At 38.5% G+C, this 16391-nt stretch overlaps 1 long non-coding RNA gene across 4 annotated transcripts in view; it reads right to left on the bottom strand.

Moving 5' to 3' along the window:
• Nucleotides 1-1477: 1477 nt before the first annotated feature.
• Nucleotides 1478-16391, bottom strand: part of LOC129047840 (uncharacterized) — a 47059-nt gene continuing 32145 nt past the window's right edge. For all 4 annotated transcript variants that reach the window (XR_008509632.1, XR_008509635.1, XR_008509633.1 and 1 more), the window contains one exon: nt 1478-1779. This is a non-coding gene — a long non-coding RNA (uncharacterized LOC129047840). The remainder of the gene's footprint in view (nt 1780-16391) is intronic.

The following is a 16391-nucleotide window of genomic DNA, read 5'->3' on the forward strand; positions in this document are numbered from 1 at the left end:
ATCATTTAGAAGCATTTGGTTACCAGTAATACGCACCTGAAAACCAGTGGTCCCGACGTATTAGGGGGTTATTTTTCTCTATCATAAAACAGGCCTGAAGATAGCCCAGGATTAGTATCACAGGCATTCAATGCATGTAATAGTTTTCTTTTCCCTGCTTCTGCTTCAATAACACCAATTCTGAACCCTGACACATGATTAGAGGTGGGATGTGACAAGAATGGAGGCTGAGGATGTGCTAACAAAAAGGAAAGGAGTCAAAGAAGAGGGAAATCTGTATGAGCACAGCAGGAAGCAACAGGCATTCCCTGGTGATTGGAGTATGTAAAAATACATTGTTAACAAGTGTGGTAAAATTTGCTTATAATGGAATTCTTAAGCATTATTTACTAAGGTGTCACCAATCTCCAAAAACCTTGGAGCTTTCATCTTTCTTTAATTTATATTACAGATTGTATTCATATAAATTCCACCTCTTATCTGTTTCTCATCAAGCTGAATTTATATCAATGTTTGTAACCCTGAGGATAGACAAAACTAAAATTAGCTCCACATCAGTCTGAAGGGGGAAATTTTTTGTAGATAAAAACAGTCTCTTTAAGTCTATGGTAGTTGATTAGTCCCTGCAGTAGAGAAAATTAAATTTTGTGGTTGAGACCCAGCGTGCTTGGATGGTTTAATAATACTATGGCCATGGTCCAATGGCTAACAACCAAGAACTTAGGTACGCTCTGTACTTTAGGCCCTCGTGCAACACCTGAAATTCCTGGGGCGAATCAAACAGCAAATTAAAGCTCAGACAACCTTCACCTGCAAACCATGCACAGTATAAGGAACTCATTTTAATGTTTTCTGGCTGAAGTCATAGGGGATAAGAAAACAAAAGAATGGCCACGAAGGAATCCTGGTAAGTTCTTAAAGCATCTTAGTTTGCGATACATTTTCCCCCTTTCCAGGTTCTTGTAACTTTAACTGTGCTTAGAAGTTAGTGAGTTTCTCTTCCTCTAAATTCCAGGCTGTACAAGGGCCAAATTGAACGTTGAATAGGAAAAAAAAAAAAAAAAAAAAAAGTCTTACGAATGGGCATACATCTTGAAGGGTACTGCTGTTTGGAGAAGCAGCATCAGGAATTTAACTTTGTTTCTGTGGAGCCCTTCCAGTCCTACGCTGAGACTACATTGCAATGGATAATTCAGTGTCTCCCTGACTCCAAATAGTGTCTAGTTGATGAGACAAAACCAAGTAGGCAAAAGCATCACTTGCAAACAGATCTTGGATTTTTTTAAAGATTAAATCTGACCTTTTTTATGGGTTCTAAAATATTTAGTTCAATGATATGAATTTGTATTCCCAAAAAAATTCTAGAAGAAAAGTTTTGGTATTTTAATTCATTTATGATGCATGTGGCTTGTGGGTTGGAGACAGAGATTGAAAATAATAAGCTAAAAAAACAGAGATAGAGTATCTGACTATGTACTAGTTTTCAATTGTTGATACATATTTCACAAACTGGGTGGCTTACAACACAAATGTATCATTTTCTCATTCTGAAGGTCAGAAGTCCTCAAATCAAGGTGTTGGTGGGGTTGCATTTCTTCTAGACACTCTTGAGTGAATCCACATCCTTGCCTTTCCCAGCTTCTACAGGCTGTCTTCATTCCTTCATTTATGGTCCCTTCCTCCATCTTCAAAGCACATTGCTCCAACGTCTGGTGCACATCTCTCTTCTCTCTGATTTTCACATTCCTGCCTGCCTGTTATCTGTATGCTTGTGATTACCTGGATAATCCAAAAATAGTATTTCCATCAGAAGATCCTTAATCACACCAGCAAAATCTCCCCTTCCTCCTTTTATTTATTTATTTTTGTTCTTGTGAGATAACATATTGATGTCTTCTGGGCCTCAGAATATAAACATCTTTGGAGACCATAATTCAGGCCACAAGATGTTTAAAACTAACCTCTTTAATTGAATTGCTGATTCCTTGATGTGTAATATACATGGCTTTTCAACAAAGGATAGGGATTGTGCTGTCTCTTTACTACTGTGAGAATTATTTTCTAAAATTTGAGATGAAAGTGGTTTTACTTCTCATTTAAAAAATGTCAAGAGCTTCCCCTGATGTCAAATAACACACAAATGCATGCTCAGGTAACCATCCATACAAAGTATATCCCATATGGATTCAAGTCACTTTACAGTATTTTTCCATCTAAATCATTCACTCATCCGATGGTACATTTTCTTACCCAAGATCTTTTACTTAAGCTGCTCCTTCAGCTGATTGTTCTAATATGTGGTCAACACCCAACCCATTTTATAGAATTTATTTCATATTCCACCACCTTCTTAAAGCATTCCCAGATACTTTTTTTTTTTTTTTGAGACAGAGTCTCACTCTGTTGCCCAGGCAGGATCTCAGCTCACTGAAACCTCTGCCTCCTGGGTTCAAGAGATTCTTGTGCCTCAGCCTCCTGAGTAGCTGGGATTAGAGGCATGGGCCACTACCAAGCTAATTTTTGTATTTTTAATAGAGTTTGGGTTTCACTATGTTGGCCAGGCATAGTGGCCAACATATCGAACTCCTAACCTCAGATGATCCGCCCACCTTGGCTTCCCAAAGTTCTGGGATTACAGGTGTGAGCCACCGCACCCAGCATCCAGATACTTAAATTTGGAGTTATCATTATGAAAATAACTAACAAAATACAAATAATGTTATAGTTACAAAAGATAATCATGCTTTTCAATCTCTGTAAAGTGGGAATCTAAGTTCTTTCATTTCCAGATGAAGAAACTTAGTCTCAAAGAAGTTAGGTTACTTGGTGAAACCCATGACTGCTGAGTCCAGATCCATGCTTATTTTCAGTATGCTATCTAAAACATATCTAGTACTGACTCTAGACCACTCTGTAGACATCTCTCTCTCTCCTTGTTCTTTCTCTCCAAACTTTGTTTTTGTTTTATGATACTTGTCACAGGCTGTTTGGTATCATAGCTATGTTTGTGCTCATCTGCCATTCTGTAGGCTTTGAGAACAGAAACTGTGTCTTTCATTTCAGTATTCCATTTAGGACCCAGGAAAAAGAATTCACATGTATTGATTGCTTATTGTATACTGAGCACTTTTCTCATTTATATTATTTGTAACTCACAATTACTGCGTGAAGGTGGCATTGTTCATTTCATTTAATAGATGAGGCCATTGGAATTTAGGAAAATTTCATAAATGTCTTTGGATACACAGCAAGTATGTATGATACTCAAGCCCATATTCTTCCTATATGCCTTGCTGCATACACACTCAATAAATTTTTGTTGATGTGAAACAAATATTACCTTAGTGTAACTATTGTGAAATATGTTTCCCTTGGGAGATGGTAAGACAACTGTGGAATTTGCCTTTAGGTAGAGCTCCAGGAATACATTCTGAATGCCAAAAACCATGGGAAGGGGAAGAAGGAAGAGTTTTGTGAGTTCACCTTACATTCTGAGGCCATAAAAATACCCTCCCCTGTCAGAAAACTGACACTTAAAGCCAAAGTTTGCTTAAAAGGCATGATTTTACCCTTTGGTAAATAAAAAGTACCTTACACTCAGTCAGCCAGGAGAGATGATTTAAGTTTTATTTCTGGACAATAATTGAGTAACACTTTGGAATGTGATTCCCCGCCAAGTGGACGCTGTTGGTTTCACACAGCTGTAGTTAGAGATGGCAAGAGCTATTTACTGGGAAAATGATAATGCAATTGGATGTTGTGCTGAACCCAAGGGTGAGATAATTTCTGTTGTGCTGTATCACAGGCCTGCAGTTAAGTCTGTTTGGTCAGCGTGTTGGTAGGGCCTATGTGGTTGATGCTATTTCACAGGACTTAGTTACAGAAGAGGAAGGTTAACTTCATTTTAAATTAATGCAAATGGTGCAGATTCAGCCCCAGTCAACTGGCATTTTCCAGATTCATAGTTTACTTTTCAAGTATATAGAATGTGTTCTTCCCCTTGAATTTATTTCACTGAAACGTTTACACTTGACTCAGTAATCCCACTCTTGGGAATGCACACTAAGGAAATGATTTAAAATAAGAAAAGAAGCGATGGGCATATCTTTGCAACATTATTTATAATCATGAAACATTGGACAAAACCGAAATATCCAGCAATCAATGAATGCCTAACAAATTATTGCACACCCTCTTAAGGGAATCATTATGCTGCAATCAAATTACAATTATAAAGATCATTCAATAAACAAATACAGAAAACCAAGTAGCAACATGGGAAATGTCCATATTGTATGAGTAAGTGAAGAAGTAGAATGCAAGCCTAGCTAAGGTTCGCCATTTTATGGTTTAGGATGCAACTTACGTACCCTTGTCAGGTCACTGTAGCCAGGTATGTCATAAAGTTTAGGCTAATCCACCAAGTCCTCAACCGCCTCCCAAATATTACCAGAGATTTCCATATGCTCTCTGGGGGCTAAGAGATGGGAGGAATCTGGTCTACTTGAGTCATTTCTCCATGTGCTGCCTGTTGCTGGAAGTTGCTAGCTGCAGAATATAATATGGTCTTTTCCGGCTATGCCCAAAGAAAAGTGGCTGAAGGAAAGTCAGCTCCAGTAACTTGTAGAGGGACCAAAGTGATGTTTGCTCACCAGTGACACCTGGCAAAGGGAACTCTAGCAAAACAGAGAGAGCCCTTGGTTTCCAAATGCTTTTCATTACCTTACCAGCTATCCCACAGCATATGAAGATGCTCCAGAGTAGTGAAACTGTGAACATTTCCAGTTTTGGTTGCTTTATGAGCCAACATTGGTGGAGAAAGGGGCCAAAGTGGAATTGTGGCTCTCTTGGGGGAAAGCTCATTGGAAATCATGTAGCCAAATTTTCTCCAGGAGAAAAAGAAGGCTGTGGGAACTAGTACTGCTTCTGGAGCAGAGCTGATTGGAAATTGCCAAACACCGAAGGGACTCTGATGGGATATCTTGGTGGCAGGGAGGTAAATATTGTTCTTAGAATATAGCTATATTCCCCCTGTTCTGATGAAGGCCAGATTGGAGCCCTTTTTGTAGTAGCAAGTTCTTCAATTGAAGACTATTCCCTGATGTCATGCTCACTTCAGAGAACCCATTCATTAGTAGCCTGAGACCCCAAATATACTAATTCCTTGTGCATCTAACTCTTTGTTTAACCATATTCACAATCCCATTGTAGGCTACAAGACAAGACCAGAACTAGTTCTTTCCTGATATATAACCAATGTTCCCCCTTTTCTCCTCACCTTTACTCAGGCCAGGCATAGTCATATGGTTTCTACTCTGTTATACTTCTTTCTGTCCTTACCCACGTAGAAATAAGATTTTAGGCATTTACAGTCATTAGGCCTTGGTTGCAGCTAACCTAACCCACAACCTCCATTTAAATCTCAGAAAAAAATGAGTTAATTTATCTGTTTCTCCTGTCTCCTCAAATCTCTGAACATCACATACAGGTTTGTCCAACCATTTCCCAGAATCGTCATCCAAGAGAAAGGGCTTGTTTTGATTAAATAAAAAGATCCTCTTACTCCTTTTGTTCAATGAAAAGAGGAACCTGGAAGGTTTGCTACAAGATATCCCTGAGGAGGAGGAGGAAAAGTACATGGAAAAGAGGAGGAGGAAGGAAAGGGAAAAGATGGCAAAGGGAGTAGGGGGAGTAAAAGGAGAAAAGGGAGAAAGAAAAGGAGGATGAAGAGAAAAAGAAGAAAATGGAAGAATGAGGAGGAGAAAAAGGACCTGGATGCTAAAATTATGATAATAACTGTAAAACTACTATGTGTATGAAAGAGAATATAGAGAAAGGAAGACGGTAGATGTGTTAGAACTTTGGGATAGATCTTGTTTTTCTTCATTTCTTTTTTTAAATTTTTTAAAATTTGTGTAATGCCATTGAGAAACAATCCTTGGTGAAATAGATTTGAATTCATCTGTTGTTGTGCTCAAAATGGTACATAGGAAACTTTTGACTGAGAGAATAAAAATCTATATTCCAGCCCAGCTCTGTTGTTTAATTACGTGACAGACAAGTCATTTAACCTCTCTGTGCCCAAACTCATCATTCATAAAAAATGAGATGATCTCTAACAGAAATTGGTGTCACATTTTCACCAGTGACTGCTCTAGATATGAGTGATATCAGTTTATGCTTCAGAGTAAACAGAGGAACAGGTTGCAAATTTGGTTAGTAGACCATTCGATTAGTTGAAATGGAGATGTAATCAAAAACAAAAATTTAGTTATTCCAAGATGCTGAAAAAGAAAGTGATTGCCAAAGAGATGCTAAATAAGGATTTGGTATACAGAGAATAAAAGACCAAGAAGATATAATGAATATTACAGAATTAAAGGCTAGAGAAACTAAGAAATCAACTTCCACACCCCACTCAGTGTTTAAGTCACCACTGTAGCATCCTTATCGTGCAGTTATTTTGAGCAGTGATTTGCAAATATTGTTCTGAGGAGACGTAGGTGCTCCTCCAACATTCTCCAGAAGTCCACTAAAGGAAGCAAAAGAGGAGGAAAAGGAGAAGGAAAAGGAAGAAAAGGTGAAGGAGGGCTCCTGCTACACAAATTATGAACTACGTCAAAGAAGGAAACAGGGAAATTCTTCAACTAGAGCAACTCCATTCTCAGCCTTGTTATATGTGGGTAATCTGAAATAATTTTTTTTAATCTGGACAAAAGAGAGTTCCATTACTTTAAAATAGTTTTAAGAAAACCTATGGTCTGGATTATGTGTGTTTATTTATTAGGCATTATTTGTCTATGCCTTTATTAAGTTTTGGCATCTGAAACAGAACAGAATAGTATAATGTAACCCATTAAAAGAATAGTGGCCCTTACAGTTAATACCCTTCAATACTGAACCCATGGGTGAGTTTTTTGTTTTGTTTTAATTTTCTTGTTTGTTTACTTGTATGGCAGCCACATAACTTGTCTTTCTACACCTGCATGGATTGGTTATTGAATTAAACTGCCTCCTGGGATGAGGTAAATTTGCATGAAGCAGTTCCTGTTAATTTAGGGCAATGCTTGAGAAAGGCTTCAGTTGTGAACCACCAGCAGAAACACTCCCAGTTGCTGGAGAATGAAGGTCTTAATCCCTAAAGAGGACATGTAGCAGCACAGCTTTCACTGCACCCCTTGCATCACTTCAGTCATTCATTTCATGTAATAAATTTGTTCCATTTGGGATTAGCTCTTCCATGGTTGTGGTTGGTCTCTTTTCCTGGGGAACCATATAAGAAAAAGAACAGTGAAGTAACTGAGCCTGATCTTCAGCTTTTCTGTCCTCCAGCTGCAGAAGATGAATCTCTTTACACGCTGCCAAAGAAGCACTCTGGTTTTTGTATTTAGCTTTAAATTGGTGATTACTCACCCACAGGCATTTACCATATATTTTTCCAATGCATTGATTGCCAGAGCAACAGCTATCCAATGCTTAGCTCTTACAACAACTACTTCTCCTTGTCCCCACACACACCTAATTTGTCAAATACCAGTGATGTTGCAGCAGCTAGTGTATTTTCTTTCATAGTATCTCTTCCCAGTTCACCACTGGTGAAAGTTTTTAAAGTTCTATTGCTACCATATTCCAGGGGCTATCAATATTGTGCCTATCACCAGTAATGGGAGCCTCACTGCCAACCAGACAGACAGATCCAGCTCCAAAATTTCATTTTCATCCACTTCTAAGGATCACTCCTGGCACCAACTGTTGGCCATTGAGAGTCCTGGGAAACAGACTCTAAGACAGACATTTGCATGCAAGATGTTTACTAAGGATTGCTCTTGGTAACAACACATGTAAGGAAGTAAGGAAAGCAGGACTGGGCATAGGGACAAGTTGAATCATGATGCAGGTCCAACAGAGACTGGAGTTGATCCCACAGGAATGCCAAAGTGGTGATGGTCTTTCAGAGATGTCGCAAAATGAGGCAATTATAGCCCTGCACAACAAGTCATTGGATGTGTGCTACACTGAGACAGGGAGTGTAACTTTTAAATGCCCCTTTCAGTAGACAGCCATGCTTAGGGGATTGCTCAGCTGGGAGCTATTAGCAGTCATCACTCCCAGCAGCTGAGGGAAAGAGTGGCTCCATGCACATTGGGTAAATCTGGGTACTACACAATAACATCTACTATAGCATGCATCTCTTACTTGCTTTTCTACAAAAATGTCATGAGTGACCTAAATCACTGGTGTTCTCTTCCAGTCAGGAGACAGAGAGATGACAATATAGTGAGGAACATTGAAAAAAAATCCTCCTACTACACTGAGTAACAGGTAAATCTTCCTGGACATAACTGTGACATTTCAGTCTAAGAGGAGTCTAAGAGGCATATAAAGTGAGAGACGTGTGAAAACAAGATTCAAAAATATGCATAAAGAATGTTTATTCCCAAACACTTAAGAGATGATCAGTTAAGGTCAACATAGGTATGAAGTTTCCACCATTAAAATTCATAACCAGTTGTTCATATTACCCTAAGGAAACAATAGAAACTAAAGAATTAGGAATTTCAACCAGTGGAAAAGTTACTAATAGTGAAAATTGAACAACCTAGTAGTTTATTACTTAGTAAATTATGGGATATTCCTTTTTGGAGGTATTTAAAACTAAGGTATATTCTTATTTTAGTGTTTTTAATATGACAATTATAGTAGCTGCCATCTATTGAGTACCTTCTCATAAACTGAGTAATGTATTACCCTATGCATTTAAATATATCACTTTATACACCCTTCTGCATTTAGTACATGTAAATCAATTTAATTCCCATAGATTCTAGGATATGTGTTATAATACTTCCTCCAGGGGTTATAAGGGCACGTAACACAATTAATTAAAAATGAAAAGTTTTGAATGCACAACAAATTAATAACCATTCTCAGCTAATTGTGTGATCACTTGGTTATATCCTGCAGTATTTGAGAGTTATACACCTGTGCGTACACGGCTTGAGAAATGGCATAAAGGACTCAAGTCCCAAGATCTCTGCCTGAAATATCATTCTCACATTCTGCTAGACCTTTTGTAAAACAAGGGATAATAATATGATTATGACAGGATCTCAAAATTAGTATTGTAGATGATTACTTATCACTAATTAACCTGTAATTTTAGAAAAATATATCTTCATGAAAAATGTTATTACATGAAATCTTATTTTCACCTTCAATAACTATGTGGTTAATGCCTACTGGTGTTATGTAAAATACTTAATAATCTTAAATTTTTCTTTTTCTTTCTTTAGTAAATGCTTCAAACTTTTTTTTCTATTTCCATTTTGCTGCTAGAAATATCTTCCTTATTATCTCTACTAATGAAAATTATTAAAATAACATCCGTAAAGTACAAAATTCAAGTATTTACTGTAGTTGACACTAGGTAGAGAGAAAGTTTAAATTTCTCCTCCAATATTTAATGAAACACATGTGCACACAAACACACACAAACACAAAGACTTTTCCCTAGTGTCCTGAATGATATGCTGTAATTATTGAAATAAATCAACCTTCTTGAAAGAGAGATCTAATCATTAACTTCAATGTTCAGAAAAAAATTGCACAATTGTAATTTCAACAACTGTCACTGCCTAACTAAGGCTAATTTACTAAAATTTTGTGTAGGAAACAATTGGCAAGCTGCAAAATGAAATACTAAAATCTTCAGGAAACAACTAATAACCACATTGAGAACCTTTATTCTAGTTTTCCGCATAGGGAGACACTTATGCAGAAAGTGTCTTATCCAGAAAGACAAAACGGCAGTAAGATCCGTGGTAGGAAAGAAGTGGTAGACAGTAAAAGTTGAAAAACCACAAAACCAAAGCCTAGTGGACATCTATTTTATCTGACTGCCTGAAGCATCTCAGCTTGGAAACCATCCTCTTTCTAGGTCAATCCAAATAGTTCTGGAGGACCTGAAGCTATCCCATGGCTCTAGAAGTGGCCACAAATCCCAAGGCTGGTCAATCACAGTATTCACTTATTCTAGCCAGACCATTGAAAAACTCATTTTGTAACACATTCCTAACTTTATTTGGACATCTGATTCTAACTATCCCTGAATTTGGGCCAATAAGTCAGTGAACTACAGGCCTCCTGACGAATGAACTACAATTGCTCTATGAACAATCATGTAATAGAATATGTCTGATTTGCCTTCTAGCACTAGAATTGACAAATCTCTATCAAAAAGAATACTTTCTATGCTTTCTACTACATGCATTTCTCAAACTCTCAGCTACATCTAGAGGCTCCTTTCACAAAGATGATTTGCATACAGGTTGGAATGATGTATACATACAGGTTGGAATGACTTAAAATGTGCTTGTTCTGAATAAAGAATCTTCTCAGCTTCTTAAGAATTTACCCAGTGTAATTAGATACACCCTGATTCATCTAAATGCTATCCAAAGGCTAAATATCTGTGGCTTTAATTGAAAAAGCTCATTAACTTTAAATACAGCTAAAGTTATTGAGGGGAAAAACTCTCAGTAGAAATACTCTAATAGATTGTCTAGTAAGACTAAAAAGGAAAGGTTTGTGTATTCTAAACCAGTTAATCTTGACATCGTCTACATCATTCCACTTATTTTGGACCTGAGTCTAAGTGCTTTGAAAAGAAAACATATGCAGGCATGCTGGCTGAATCCTATTCATTTGTCAGATACTCAACAGACTTTAATGCTTTAAACTAAGTCATCTTTCTGGGTAACCAAAAAGCAGATGAGAGGAAATTTCTCTTTACAGATGTTTTCCAGCTAACAAATGAAAAAAGGAATGATACAATTAGTATATTACCTTTTGGAGTTTTAGCCAAGATGGCTGACCAGACACAGCCAAGAGGAAAATCTGCCACGTAGAGACCAGGATGTCGGAAAGACTGGTGCACTTTGAGCAGATCTTCAGAGGGAACGCATTGAGAGTGGACAGAGGGATGACACAGATGCTGGGCTGAAGTAGGAGGAAGATGAGAACCCTGCATGGGGCTAAGCACCAGGACTCATTCCTGGCCCCCACCAACTCCTGGGGAAAGGGTGAGTTGAACAGGCAAGGAATGGCCCACTCTCACCATGGACCTCTGGAATCCTGGCAGCAGGAGACACCACAAACCCCACAGACCCTGAGCTAGCAGGAAAGCTGCCTAGAGAGGTGTAGGGGCAGGACTCCAACCTGTGTGGAGCCCAGAGGGTTTGGTGCAAGAATGTCTGCAGTGGAGCACTGTCAGGAACTCCCATCTCATAAGGCTTGCCATGTTCCTCTAGGAGACTTTAGATTTGGGGTGACTCTCAGACATAGACAGCACAGGGCATGCTTGTCCATGGGATGGGGCCAGGCTAATCTGAGCACCTCACTATCTGCTGACCTCTCCCAGGGCCCCAGCCTGGCTCCACTCACTTGCAGCACATCCTTGGATGCCCACCAGGATGCTCCTTGGGACCTTCATCACAGCTGCTTTGCCAGCAGACCATGCCTGACCATCAGAGATCTCCAGCAGAGTGGCCCCCACCAACGTATACCAGGCCACTTGCATGCTCCACTCACCACAGCCTCCCCCAGGTTGCTTTGCTGGCATGCACTCACCCATGGCTACCCCCTCACTGCTTTGCCAGAATGCACATATGGGCAAGTGTGTGCAGGAACACTGCAGCCCTACTACCACTAATACGCCACACCGGCCAGCGTGTATGCACCCTGCCACACTGGCATGGCTGCTGGTACATTCAAGAGAGCATAGATCCTGCTGACACCACCCTAATGAAGAGTTTTGGCTGGCACCATCCATTACAGTATTGTGTTCAGCAGACTGGGAACATCTCACTCCCTCCAATGCAGCAGGTTCCTAACCTCAAGGGACCAGAGAACAAAGCCAGAGGATGGTACCAGCCCCCCACCAGAGATAGAGCAGGCAGTCCGGGAGTGCTAAGCTGAGGCTTGGCCCTCCAAAGTCTTTCAGAAACAAAGCCATTCAACTGAATTCACTTTATGCCACAATCAAACACCCAAGGGCATTAACGAAGATAAAAGCAAAACAACAGGCCAGGTGTGGTGGCTCACGCCTGTAATCCCAGCACTTTGGGAGGCTGAGGTGGGCGGATCCTGAGGTCAGGAGATCTAGAGCATCCTGGCTAACATGGTGAAACCTCATCTCTACTAAAAATACAAAAAACTAGCTGGGCTTGGTGGCAGGCACCTGTAGTCCCAGCTACTAGAGAGGCTGAGGCAGGAGAATGGCATGAACCTGGGAGGTGGAGCTTGCAGTGAAGCGAGATTGCACCACTGCACTCCAGCCTGGGCAACAGAGCAAGACTCCATCAAAAAAAAAAAAAAAAAAAAGCAAAACAACAACAACAAAAACCATCCAAAATAAAGCAACTTCAAAGATTGAAGGAATATCAGCCCACATACTTGAGAAAGAACCAGTGCAAGAATTCTGGCAACTCAAAAATCCAGAGTGTTTTCTTACCTCCAAAGGACCACACTAGTTTCCCAGCAATGATTCTTAACGAGTCTGAAATGGATGAAATGTCAGCAATAGAATTCAGAATACTGACAGGAATGAAGATCGTTGAGATTCAGAAAAAAAAGTCAAAACCCAATCCAAGGAATCTAAGGAATACAATAAAAGGATACAGGAGATGAAAGATGACATGGCCATTTTAAGAAAGAACCAAACTGATTCGATAGAGCTGAAAAACTCACTTCAAGAATTGCAGAATACAATTGCAAGTATTAACAGCAGAATCAACCAACCTGAGGAAAATCTCATAGCTCAAAGACTGATTTTCCAAAATAACTCAGTCACACAAAAATAAAGAAAAACAAATAAAGAAGAATGAACAAAGACTCCAAGAAATATGGGATTATATAAAGAAATCAAATATATGACTCATTGGCATCTCTAAAAGAGAGGGAGAAAAAGCAAGCAAATTGGAAAACATATTTGAGTGTATCTTCTATGAAAAGTTCCCCAACCTCACTAGAGAGGCCAACATTCAAATTCAAGAAATGCAGAGGACCCCTGTGAGAAACTATACAAGATGACTATCCCCAAGACACACAGTCGTCAGATTCTCCAAGGTTAAGATAAAAGAAAAAATATTAAAGGCAGCTAGAGAGAATGGGCAGATCACTTACAAAGGGAACCCAAACAGGCTAAAAACAGAACTTTCAGCAGAAACCCCACAAATCAGAAGAGATTTGGGGCCCATATTCAGCATTCTGAAAGAAAAGAAATTACAACCAAGAATTTTATATCCAGCCAAACTAAACTTCAATAGCAAAGGAGAAATAAGATTCTTTTCAGACAAGCAAATGCTAAGGGAATCCATTACCACAAGACCTGCCTTACAAGAGGTCCTTGAGGAAGTGCTAAACATGGAAAGTAAAATCCATTAACAGCCACCACAAAAGCACACTTAAGCACATAGACCACTGACACTATAAAGCAATTACACAATCAAATCTGCATAATAGCCAGCTAGCAACATGATGATAGAATCAAATTCACACATATCAGTATTAACCTTCAATGTAAATGGGCTAAATGCCCCAATTAAAAGGCACAGAAGGGCAAGTTTGTATAAAGGAGCAAGACTCAACTGTATGCTGTCTTCAAGAGACCCATATCACATGCAATGACACAAATAGACTCAAAGTAAAGGGATAGAGAAAAATCTACCAAGCAAACAGAAAGCAGAAAAAAGCAAGAGTTGCTATTCCAATTTCAAACAAAACAGACTTCAAACTAACAATGATCAAAAAAGAAAATAAGTACATAACATAATGGTAAAGAGTTTGATTCAACAGAAAGACTTAACTATCCTAAATAGATTTGCATCCAACACTGGAGCACCCAAATTTATAAGGCAAGTTCTTAGAGATCTACAAAGAGACTTAGATAACCACACAATAATAATAGCGGGAGACTTCAACAATCTACTGACAGTATTAAGACAGATTATCAAGGCAGAAAACTAACGACGATATTCAGGACCTGAGCTAAACACTTGACCAAATGAATCTAAGAGACAGATGAACTCTACACCCCAAAAGAACTCTCCACCCCAAAACCACAGAATTTACATTGTTATTATCTATACATGGCACATACTCTAAAATAGGCTACCTATTTGGCCACAAAACAATCTTCAGCAAATTCAGGGAAACCAAAATCATATCAACCATGCTCTCAGACCAGCGCACAATAAAAACAGAAATTAATACTAAGAAAATTGCTCAAAACCATATAATTACATGGAAATTAAATAATGTGATCCTGAATAATTTTGGGGTAAACAATGAAATTAAGGCAGAAATTTAGAAATTATTTGAAACTAATGAAAACAAAGATGCAATATACCAGAGTCTCTGGGACACAGCTAAAGTAGTGTTAAGACGGAAGTTTATAGCACTAAACACCCACATCAAAAACTTAGAAAGATCTCAAATTAGCAACCTAGCCTCACACCTAGAGGAACCAGAGAAAAAAGAGCAAATCCACCCCAAAGCTAGTAGAAGACAAGAAATAACCCAAATCAAAGCAGAATTGAATGAAAGTGAGGTGTGGAAAATCATACAAAATATCAATGAATCCAGAAGTTTGTTACTTGAAACAATAAAAAAGATTGACAGACAACTTGCTAGACTAATAAAGAAAGAAAGAAGATCCAAATAAGTACAATCAGAAATGACAAAGAAGACATTACTACCTGCCCTACAGAAATACAAAAAATCATCAGAAACTACAACGAACACTTCTGCATACAAATTGGAAAACCTAGAAGAAATTGATAAATTTTTGGAAACATACAACCTCCCAAAATTGAACCAAGAAGAAATTGAATCCCAGAATAGATCAAAAACAAGTTCCACAATTGAACCAGTAATAGAGTCTTTCAACCAGAAAAAGCCCAGGACCAGATGGATTCACAGCCAAATTCTACCAGATGTACAAAGAAGAGCTGGGACCATTCCTACAGAAACTATTCCAAAAAACTGAGCAGAAGGGACTCCCCCTGACTCATTCTGTGAGGCCAGCATCATTCTGATACCAAAGCCTGACAGAGGCATAATAAAAATAGAAAACTTCAGGTCAATATCCTTGATGAGTATAGATGCAAAGATCCTCAACAAAATACTAGCAAACTGAATCCAGCAGCATGTCAAAAAGCTAATCTACTGCAACCAAGCAGGCTTTATCTCTTATGCAAGTTTGATTCAACATACACAAATCAATAACTTATTTCATCACATAAACAAAACTAAAGACAAAAGCCACATGATTGTCTCAATAGATGTAGAAAGGTGTTTTGATAAAACTCAACATCCCTTCATGGTAAAACCCTTCAACAAACTAGAAACATACATCAAAATAGTAAGAGCCATCTATGACAAACCCAGAGCCAACATCATATTGATCAGGCAATAACTGGAAACATTCTCCCTGAGAACAAGAATAGGGCAAGGAAGCTCTCACTACTTCTGTTCAACATAATACTGGAAGTCCTAGCCAGACCAATCAGACAAGAGAAAGAAATAAAAGACATCCAAACAGGAAGGATAAAGTCAAACTATCTCTCTTCACGAATTATATAATTATATACCTAGAAAATCCTACCATCTCTGCCCAAAAGCTCCTAGATCTGATAAACAACTTCAGCAAAATGTCAGGATACAAAAATTAATGTATAAAAATCAGTCACATTTCTGTACACCAACAATGTCCACACTCAGAGCCAAATCAAGAATGCAATCTCATTTACAATAGCCACAAAAAGAATACAATACCTGCAAAAACAGCTAACCAGGGAGGTGAAAGAGCTCTACAACAAGAATTATAGAACACTGCTCAAAGAAATCAGAGATGACACAAATAAATGGAAAAACATTTTTTGCCCATGGGTAAAAAAGAATCAATATTGTTAAAATGGCCATACTCCCCAAAGCAATGCTATTCCTATCAAACTGCCAATTGCACTCTTCAAAGAATTAGAAAAACTGTTTTAAAATTCGTATTGAACCAAAAAAGAGCCTGAATAGCCAAGGCATTCCTAAGCAAAAAGAACAAAGCTGGAGGCACTGCACTACCTGACTTCAAACTATACTACAAAACGACAGTAACTAAAACAGCCTGGTAGTGGTACAAAACCAGATACACAGGACAATAGAACAGAATAGAGAGCACAGAAATAATACCACACCCTTATAACCATCTGATATTGAACAAAGTCAACAAAAACAATTCATGGGGACAGGACTCCCTATTCAATAAATAATACTGGGATAACTGGCTAGCCTTATGCAGAAAATTGAAACTGGACCCCTTCCTTCCACCATATACAAAA

Source organism: Pongo abelii, chromosome 13 (assembly GCF_028885655.2).
Source record: "Pongo abelii isolate AG06213 chromosome 13, NHGRI_mPonAbe1-v2.0_pri, whole genome shotgun sequence".
In the NCBI taxonomy this organism is placed as follows: domain Eukaryota; kingdom Metazoa; phylum Chordata; class Mammalia; order Primates; family Hominidae; genus Pongo; species Pongo abelii.